This window comes from Teleopsis dalmanni, chromosome 1 (assembly GCF_002237135.1).
Source record: "Teleopsis dalmanni isolate 2A chromosome 1, ASM223713v2, whole genome shotgun sequence".
NCBI classification, from domain to species: domain Eukaryota; kingdom Metazoa; phylum Arthropoda; class Insecta; order Diptera; family Diopsidae; genus Teleopsis; species Teleopsis dalmanni.
In genome coordinates, this window is record NC_051846.1 from 56,649,219 (window position 1) to 56,660,328 (window position 11,110).

Below are 11,110 nucleotides of genomic sequence, written 5' to 3' on the forward strand. Positions count from 1 at the left end.
CATAAACTTCAACATCAGTTAAGAAAAATTACACACGTGACTAATGTTGTTTAGTCTTCTTACATGTCATATAATACTTTTTATCCTAAATCATCGGTCTGTAAGTTTATATGAAATCATTGTCATAATGGTCACAAATGAAATATTAGACAGAAAGAAGCTGTTTAGAGAGAAATTGTTTAAAGAAATGTTTCAGATAACTGAAAACCATTAAATTTTGAATTTGCTTGTCGACCTGGTTTTTTAAATAATGTTTTTATATATACTTTATATCCGGCTACAGGTCACCTTTTTTTAAATTGAATAATATTTCGACTGTGCTTGAGAGTCAACATTAGGATGAGAACTAATTAATTAATGTTGACTAATATTAATAAAATCTATATCCATTCGTCATCATATTGCACTATGGATTAAAAATATGATGAATGGATATAGATTTTATTAATATTTTTGAATTAGTTCTTATCGCTAAATATATATAATCTTAATATATTATCATATGATACTTCATATTTTTACAAAAAGAAAAGCAATTGACATCAGACTGCGGTAGCTCTACTGGGTACTGAACAAAAGCTCAAAGTTCAAAACTCTCAATCGAAAATAAACTTCTTATCTACAAAGATATGCTTAAACCAATCTGAACTTATTTCATTGATATCTGGCGAACTGCTGCATCTTCAAATATAGATATTATCCAACATTTCCAATCAAAAACTTTTAGCATAATCTCAAATGCTGCTAGATATATGACAAATATATGTATACACCGCAATCTCAACATCTCCGTAGTTAAGAATGTTATAAAAAGCCAAGTTAGATATCACAAAAATCGTATGCAATATCATCTTAACCATCTTGTTAATAGAATTATAGCAGAAGAAAGAAAGTTCATTGGTCTCCGCAAACATACGCCACTGAAACTTTAAACTGTGACCGACTTTAACAGACGGATATGCTACTGAGCACAGTCTATTCAAGCCCATTATAATATTCTAATAATATTAATAATAATCTTAAATATTGTTCAGTGTCTATTCTTCAGAGACAGATCGTAATAAGAGGAAATAATAAATATAAAAAAAAGTTCTTATCTTGATGATAATTCTCAAGCAGAGTCAAAATATAGAATATATTGTAAAATATTAAACAAACGCTTTATTTAAAAAACAGGTTTCCTGTAGCCGGATATAAAATATGCAAAATAACTGAAAATTTTTATAAACGCTTGTTCATTAAGACCGTGTGCGAGTTCGAGTAAATCGATGGTAAATTGAGGGGAATAGTAAAAGCGGTATGGCAGCGGTGTGTCGGTATGTTGGTATTTACCAGTATTTCGGGTACGGTAAATTAGGTAAAAATTGGGTAAATTAGATATTACCATTATGAAAATTTTATAAGATGTTTAATAAATAAATAAATAAATTTGAAATCTTTTAACAGAAAAATAAGTGTAAATTAGTGCAGTGCAAAAAATCCCTTGGAAATTTCAATTTACCTTAACTCAATTTACTCGAAAACTTATTTAACACTTATTAAACACCAAAATACCAAAATTTTTTTAATGGTTATAAACTATTATTATTCAATTATTATGTAAAGTTTTCGTTAAAACTCTTGGTATTATTTTGTTTCATTTTATTAATATTGATTGATCAAAAACAGTTCAAACTAAAATTTTATTTGATCATTTAATACCAATATAATATAATGGGTGTAACTCTTATAAATAATATCAATAAGTTTACTTACTTTATGATATATAAGTAATTCTATTAATGTCAAATTCAATAAATAATATCTTACAATCTATTATTCGATATAATCTTTGGCTTTTAGTTTTAGTTTTATGTGTTTCACTCCTCAACCGAGCCCTAATGCTCCGGGGAATATTTTCTTTGATTTAAAATGCTTACAAACAAGCTTAATACCATACTTACATTTGAAAAGATTTCCACATATCTCAAATTAAATTTCGCACCAATATTTTAATTTGGAAGTGACTTTTTGCAGTTAGTTATATCGTTTACATTGGTATCGATCTACCGGCATTAAATTGTTCATTATTATTATTCTCTTGTTATTAATTTTTTATTTGCAGATTTTATTGTGCTACAAAAGATATTCATCAGTCGAGCGTCTGTCAATACAGAGTTCAGCACTGTTAGTATATTTTATATATATTTTTTTTTAGACTTTAATATCTTTAAATCCGTCGTTCACATGCTTCCTTACATGAAAGCTATTCATCTCAAAAATGCTGACACAAAAACTGTAGGCTTCTGTAGCTACGACTGCATTGAAAACTGCCGCAGTTTCGTTTTTACAAGCTGTGTTTTGATTTTTTTTTTTTTTTGCTACTTCTAAGATAGTTTTTGTTGTCATAATGTTTTAGTATTCATTTTATTTAAGTGCAGGTTTCTCACAACTATGGCCCACACATGGTCTTCCACATTGAACTCTTCTTGTTTCTTACTTAACATGGAAACATGGCAGTGTGCTTTTAACTCGTAGATATTTTCTCCAGCTCGACTTCTTCAAACTAAAGATTGTGTATTTTTATTGCTTCATTTTTGTTGTTGAGTTGTTTTATCTTAATTTTTTTGTTTTATTTATTTGACTGATAGTGCTTCTGTGGCCACTTTTGTCATTTTTCTTTACATTTTTAATAACTTTCATTGGTTGACATTGCTTTCAAGATTTTGATGCATTTTTTATGATATTGTTACAAATGTGTATATCTTTTTGTTGTTCGAATTCTATGTTTGTTTAATAAATTGTTGCTATTGGTGTATTTGTTGTTGATATAATAAATGATAAATGCATGCAATGGTATTGAATTTGTTGCAACAAGGTCGTGTTTGTTCACTTTCTGAAAAGAAAACAAATGCATTTCTTTATAGATTTTCTGTTAATAGTGGCCGCTTTTTGTGTTGATAGTTTATCTTCCTGTTTATCTGTCATTTTATGTGTCAGTTCTCTTTGTTAAAAATTCACTTTCTTTACATTTACATTTGTTTATTTTTTTAACAGAAATAAATCAATCATAATTCATTCCAATATATATATATATATACCTTTATATATATTTATTTTATTATGGTTTTTGTATTAAACGTTTTATTTAATAACTCATTAAAAATACAAAAGTTGAATATGGTAATAGCATTAGTTTATTTAATCAATTCAGATATTAAATTTCACTATATGCCAATCAAATGTCATTTTATTCGTAAACAAATATTTAAGCCGGAATTCGCTATCAATCTTTATAAATCCTCTTTAATACTTTCTGCTTGTTTAAGTTTAAAAAAGCAAAGTAATAGCTTTAAATATATTGTACATTTTTCAATAAGATTATTAAATACGCATTGGTAATTTTTTTCAACATCTTATAATATTAAAGTAATATTCTTCATAGTCATTCAATTTACATTTCGAAATAAGCAAAGTGTTCACTATGATCTAGTCAGGTTTTTTCAACCTTCGCGACGGTTCGGTGACCGCAACCAGACCCTGAGATTCGCAAAATATTGTGATTTTAACTTTAACTATATTAATTTTTTTGGAAAGCTATTGGTTCTGGTCTTGTCGATCCTCGTAAAATAGATTGAATACTTTTTAGATCGGCAGTATGTTTCCGGAGTGATTTTTTTCCACTGGACAAGAGCTTGTGTTTGAGCATTTCAATGTACGTGTATACTTGTGCTTGAACGCTTAGCTCAATTACAGCGTCCCGCCACTAAACACATTTACACATCCCGAATATATTTGAAAATTTAAATGATAATTAATGTTCAAGCACTTCGAAGTACTACTGTACTCCACTTATGATGGTAATGGCTTTTTCACATGGCACGAGTTACTCTTTTTTTTTCATTAATTCTGATTGAGTTCTTACTGTTTTTCCATGTGTCTACTGGTTTCAAACCGATTAACAAAAGTTGATTTCAAAAGAAACATTTTCATTTAAATTTGCATTTTCTTCTTTTTTGCGTTTTCTTCTTTTTTGCGTTTTCTGTTCTTCAATAATAATTTGTTCTTATAAAATTATATGTTTTTATATTCTCATCTTTTTCCCTTAATGCTTATTATGGTCTATTACTATTAATTCTTGCATATCAATTAAGTTTTACAATGTGGATAGCCTATAAATGCTGTTATAATAGCACGCGTTAAAATGGGCGTGATCAGGAAGGAAGCGGAGCAGAAGTTGAGCTACAAATATTTCTTGCAGTTACAATTTATTGTAAATTATTTTCATAAAATATTGCTTTCTTCAATATCTATTATTATATCATTTATAGTTCCAAAAAAATATGTATATAATTCAAGGAAACAAGGCTATTTTAACATATATAGTCCCATCCATAATGGGTTTCGTACAATCCCATGATATCTCTTTGCATACACTCGTACGAAGTGGACATGGTCCCATATGTTTCTTTTAGCTAATAAAAGATAGTGTATGAGAACCGATATGGAATATTGACATTTAGCTAAGTTTTAATATGTAAATAACATATTATATTTCCCACATTGTATTTTTTAAATGCAGTGTTTTATTTTATTTTATTTTATTTTATTTTTTTATATATAATAAAAAATCTTATATATAAATAATGAATTATGTTTTTTAAATACCGAAAATTATTTTGGTTATAAAATTTGGCTAAAAATTTTATTTAAAAAGCATGTAATTATTTATACATATTCAGTTTTAATATTTAGTATGCACTAAATAATTGTGACTACGTTCCTTACTTAATCTAACTCGATATAAACACCAGTTGTCTAGAGTATACACATACTTTCATAATAAAAATATTTAAATATTTTGAAAAAGTTGTTAATTACAATGGCATTGATCGTTTTAAAAGAGAAACCATTGTTTACAGTAGGAATAATTACAAAAAAAAATGCCTATAAAAATTAAGAAAACATCATTAATGTTATAAGATTTCAAATATTCAATACTTGAGGTCACATATTCTTTTATATCTTTTACACTTTGTAGAATATAAAAAAATATAATTGTAATATAATACAATACTTTTTTTAAAAGAGCTTTCAATCAATAATGTCATTGATCATAATGAAATTTTATTGATATACTCGTTGTAAGGTATTTGTTTAGTTTATACCTGTAATGTGATTCTAGCGTGCTGCAATTCCAAGTGCAACCTTGTGGGATCGCAGTAAAACATTATATGGTATTGCTATTTGGTTATAAAAATTGAATGATTAAAGTAGAATATTTGTAAGTAATAAAGAAATAATACAGAATATGTATCGTATAAACAAACTTACTAATCAAAATTAATATTCAATAGCGTTAAAAATCGTTTAAACTAATTATATAAATAATTAATAATTAATAATATAACATATAAAAAAATTAACGAAAATAAATTGTTTTTTTACTAAATTGCTCACCCTCATCCAATTGCTTTTAAAGATTTTTATTACAAAAATTTTACATAATTTTTTTTTCCATTATGTACATACCTACGTTACATTATATTTTCTAAAACATAACAAATATTGTTAGTAAAAACAAAAAGTTTCCTTAATCATTGTTTAAACCCATTAGGTGTAACGAAAACTTAAGCATCTGCTAAAGTAGTTACGGTTTCACTATTATCTTACTTACATTTCTGTGAATTGTTGTTTTTTGTAAGTTCTCCAATATCTTTACTAAACCTAAGAAGTATTAGATTACAAACTAAGAGATACATTTTGTGGAAAAATAAATGACGTTAAAGGTTATTAGAGCAACTACAATAACAACATATAAGAATTAAAATAAATAAAAGATTGAGCGACTGCACACAGTTTATCTCACGAACACATAAATTATATAAAACTTTAACTTGTGTAAATTGTCACCTAGGAAAAGTACATTTACAGAGTAATTGAAATGCACATTGCAAAAACAAACAAACTGTAATTTGAAGACAGTCTTCTGCAGTTTTTAACCTCATTTGGTTGAAGTAACTTTCTTACGCATGCCCAGTAAAAGTCTGCCTTACTAAAAATTAGTATTTGTCACAAGAGCACGCATTTTCACCTATTAAAAGCATTTTACGATTTGAAATCTTATCTCTTTGAAATAAAAAAAATAGTTTTTCATAAAAACAATATGTTACGGCGACAACGTGCCCTAAATACCAGACACAATGCACTCCATTCGCGAGAAAAATAGTGGCTAAAAATGTACTACTCTTACTATGCACTATATGCCTACTCGTCTTTACTTTCATACAATAAATACCTACAACATTTTCCTGTAATTGGTTTTAGTCTTACAGTTTTAGGTTAGTTAAAATTTATGGCTATTGTAATTAATATTAATTTTTATGACTTTTTTTTTATAAATTATATAATTTTTGATTAACGATTTTGTAATATCATATTATTTTTGTTTCTTTTTAGTAACAAATCTAGAAACGACAAGTTTAGTACTTGGTGGTTCATCTTCCCTTGACATTATTTTAGTATAATCTATGTAGATGGTTTTCAGAAAAACTTTAAAACCTGATGTCAATTTTACTATGTCTGCTTATTTTTTGTGTTCACATTTTTAAGGAGCACTATGAAACAAAAAGCAACAATGCAAATGCAAAAACTATGTACAAAATTACTACCTATGTAATAATTATAGTAGTGTAACCATTTTATTATTTTTGCGGCGCAATATACATTTGAGTTTAGTTTTGTACTCACATATTTAAGGATTCTAAACGAATCAGACGGTTTGCACGGTTTGATTGAATGGACATCAGATGGAAAATCGCAGTCACTAATGAAATGGTCCTTTAACGCCACGAAAGAAAATCATTTTTATATCGAATTGTAGTGGGTAACGAAAAATGGAATTGTTTTTAAAACCCAAAGTGGAAAAAAATGTCAGTTTCACCTGACACAGTCGGTGCTTGAACATCAAGGCGAAATAGCTTCATGCTTTATGTCTGATAGGATCACAGTAGGTATGAAGTTTTAAAGTCTGTATGATTAAAGCTGGAAATATTAACAGATATCTCGTCGGTTATGATATTTGTCAGTTATATCATTAGTTTTTTTTCTATACTTTTTGGATATTCCAAGACTCGGTATAAAATTTCATTCTGGCAAATACGCTGTAATGAATCATGTCCTATTTGCACATTAGTATGTGTAGAAAGTTTGACTAGAACTTCTGTAAGACCCTATTATATGAATTATAGTGATCATATTGCGTTAAGTGAACAGGATAATGAGTTTGAGTTCACTACCTTACTTAATGTCCGATTTAGTTGCTTTAATAAGTTCACACTAAAGTAAGTTTAAACTTTAGTAAACGTATTGATTTTAATTTATATAACTGCTAAGTAAAGTAATTTAAATTAAATTTTATTATTGTAATTTTAAAAAGTTAAATTAGGTAATAATTAAATCAAACTTATTTTGTTTTTTTATTTAATTTTTTTATTTTATCTTTTCATTTTATCTTTTTATTTTCTTTTTTTATATTATTTTTTTATTTTATTCTATCTTTTTATTTTATTTAATCCTTAAAATGAGATTAAAGTAAATAATTAAATAATATATATAAAATTAAATACAATAAAATACAATAAAATAAATAAAAAAAATAAAATAAAATCAATAAAATAAAATAAAATAAAGTAATATAAAATAAACTTATAAAATAAAATAAATTACAATAAAATGTAATTACATCAAACTAAATTAAATTAAAATAAATTGAAATAAATTAAATTAAGGTAAACTATGTTAAAATATAAATAAAAATAAACTTAATTAAATTTAATAAAATAAAATTAAGCTTAATTGAAGTAAATTAGGTTAAAATATAAATAAAAATAAACTTAATTAAACAAAATAAAATAAAATTTAATTATTAAATTAAATTAAATAAGATTAAAATTTTTATTTTTTTTTCTGTTTTATATTTTTTTTAAACTTAGATTTAAGTTCAATAGTCCATGTTTTCGTCTTGGTTATTAAAATGAACAAGCGTTGAAGATAGTATGAAGTATCTTTAGTTTGGGAATATGTATTTTAATTTTCAAATTAAATTTCGGTTCTTAGGTCAATATGCTTGCTTTACAATCAACAATAGTTTAACCTAAAATAATAAGCAAGTCTAAATTTTTCCTATTTTTCAATATATTTCATTTTTGAAAAAATGTTTTTGCAACTGAAATCATTTGATAGCACAGTAAATAACAACAAGAGTAGCAGTGTACCTCGTCTTCACTATCAATGAAGGCAACATCAATAGCAGCAGCAACAGCATCAGCAGCAGCCGCAGAAACATAAATGTTGGCAAAAAATGTTGCTGATGTTGTGCTGCAACGATACATAAAGTGAGAGAGTTCAGTGTGGGTTAATAATGGTAATAAATCGTTGTTGTAATTTTTATTAGCCTCATTTTTTAAACAAGATCTTATTGTTTATTGTTTTTGGATATTTTGTTGTTGTATAGTATTTACTATAGTATATTGTTTTATTTTGGCAACTGCTGTAACATTTTAGTGATGAATCGTTTTATTAAAATCACAACTTCCAATTTTTTTTGTTTTAACATTGGAAATATATTTACTTATTTATTTATTTTTAGTTTAGCAAATCGCATTACGTAGATTTTTGACCATGCCTTTCGAAGTTTCGAAATCGATGAAAAGAAAATGATTTCAGTTTTTAACTTTAATGAAATTAATGAAAAATCTCATAAATAATTTTTCTTTGTGAGCAATAATGGCCAGCGGCGTCACAAGTGATGAAGTAATAGTAATAAAATATATTTTTTTTAAATATATTTCTTCTATGTACGACAGTACTACTTTTGCTTGTATTGTTATTAAATACAAAAAGTTAGTGGACAAGTTTTTAATTTTTGAGACCATATATATAAATATTAAAATAAGTTTCCTTACTTCTTGCTTTGTTGTCTACAATAGTTTGTGGATAGTATTTTTGTTTCTTATGTTGTGGGAGGTGATTTATGAGCTCACAAATAAGTTATGCCCCGCTTTTCTTTCCTAGTAAAAATTACCGGCAAATGTTGGGGTTAACATTAGTAAACAAATGAATCCGGTGTTGATGAATTACATTTGGCAATTTAACGTTTTACGTTTACACTTTCAATTTCTTTTTCATTTTTGCAGTAACTGTACGAGTATTCTCTAATATTTATACTCGCGATTTTTTATTTGCTTTTTCATTATTTTGTTAAAAAGAAGAAATATTATTTTTGACTTTGATTTATGCCAATTTATGCAAATGTTGTTTATTGTTTTCGAACTTGAAAAAGACTTCGGCGTCAAAATTATTGACTAGGCCCCTTCTTCTTCATCTAGTGTAAATAAAAAAGTAAAAGTGCTTTCATCTAAGATTCACAGTTTTCTCAATTCCTAATCAACTGTACTGGGAAAACATTATTGTATAATTTAAAATACCAGTCAAAAAAAAAAACTTAATCTAAGAGTTAATTTATTACTAAGTACTCTTAATTTTCATTAATTTGTTGTTTTTGTAGTTATTATATTTTATATCTTAACAAATTTACATTTGCATTTGTCACAGTTTTTATCTATATTAATTTCGTCAATATTTTTTTTGCTTTTATCGTTGCAGTTTTATCTGTCACCGTTTCGCATTCCCATGGTAATGTGCTTTGGCTGCATTCACTATTGCAAGACAAGCATTAAAAAGTTGCAGTCATAATTGTTTGAAATTGCAACTGCAACAACTGCACCGGTGAGTGAGTGATTAAACATATTTTTTAAACATTTTTTTTCTTTTATGATTATCGACGAAATTTGTTTGTAATTTCCATTTTATGGCAATGGCTCATAAAAGATATAAAAAAAAGTGCAACGCTTTATTTAACGCATCTGTGTTTGTGTTAAGAGTGTATCTCAAAATGGCTAATAAGTTGGTCAATATGATAAATTGCTGATTTTATACATGATCGAGCATACAATGCTGGATCGTCGAAGTAATGTGATGTGTGTGTATAATTCAATCGATTTGATTTCTGCTTCATATATTATATTTTATATGTATTTAAATGTTAGATGCGATCAAAGGTTAACTTCTTTGCTGGCAAATTGATTTTGAAACGAGTTTTAAAAGAAAGTTGAGGTGGGATTAAGCAAAAATATCTCTGTAATCTGTTTTTAGATAAAACTAATGCAATTTCCTTTTCAGAATTTTGTTTTATAAAAAAGTTTTTTTTTTTGTAATAAAAAACTAATTACTAATAAGTGATTAATAAGTAATTTTAATTGATGCTTATTTCTTTATTTATTTATTTAATTAATATGTCTTAATTAATTTTTGATATGTCTTCTGAAGTACAATAAATATAATTGATGATTAACTGTTACACGAACTAAACTTCTGAATGAATGGAACGATATTTTGATGGGCAAAATTTTACTTACATTTTTAGAATCCTATAAACTAGTTTATCGTATGAAAATTCTATTAAATACTCTATTCAGTGGTTTCATGATCCATGCGAAAACTAAACTGTTTTCCAGAAATAATTTTAAGATTAATGTCAATCTTAGATGAAATAACCTTTTAAATATTTTAGACAAAAGAAAAGATTATTTTATGGTACGAAATGACAAATCCTGAATGCTGTAAAACAAATAGGCCCTCCCATAGACTCATTTGTTTTTAATGACTGTATAGATTATTTTAACGTAAACCACCTGGTTTCGTTTTATGATTATATCACAAGAATCTTTGTTTCTAGTTTATATATGGGTCAAACGTATAGCGTCTAAAAATGCTTTACTGCTTATTGGATAAACTTTAAATTTGAGAGGTTTAATTAGATACCGAAGAGTATCTGCTTTAATATTATCTGATAGCGTTTTAAATCTATTTGTTAGAACTTGCTGAAGGCTGTTATTAAAATGTTGATTTGAGAATTAATATGTTATATTAATACTATGATATATATTAAAGAATATTTATTCTTTAAATGGTTATATCTGATAATTTACTAGATTTAAAAAATTTACATACTGTTTTAATAGTATCGAAATTTAACAATTGAAAATAAAATTATAATTAATTAATTAAT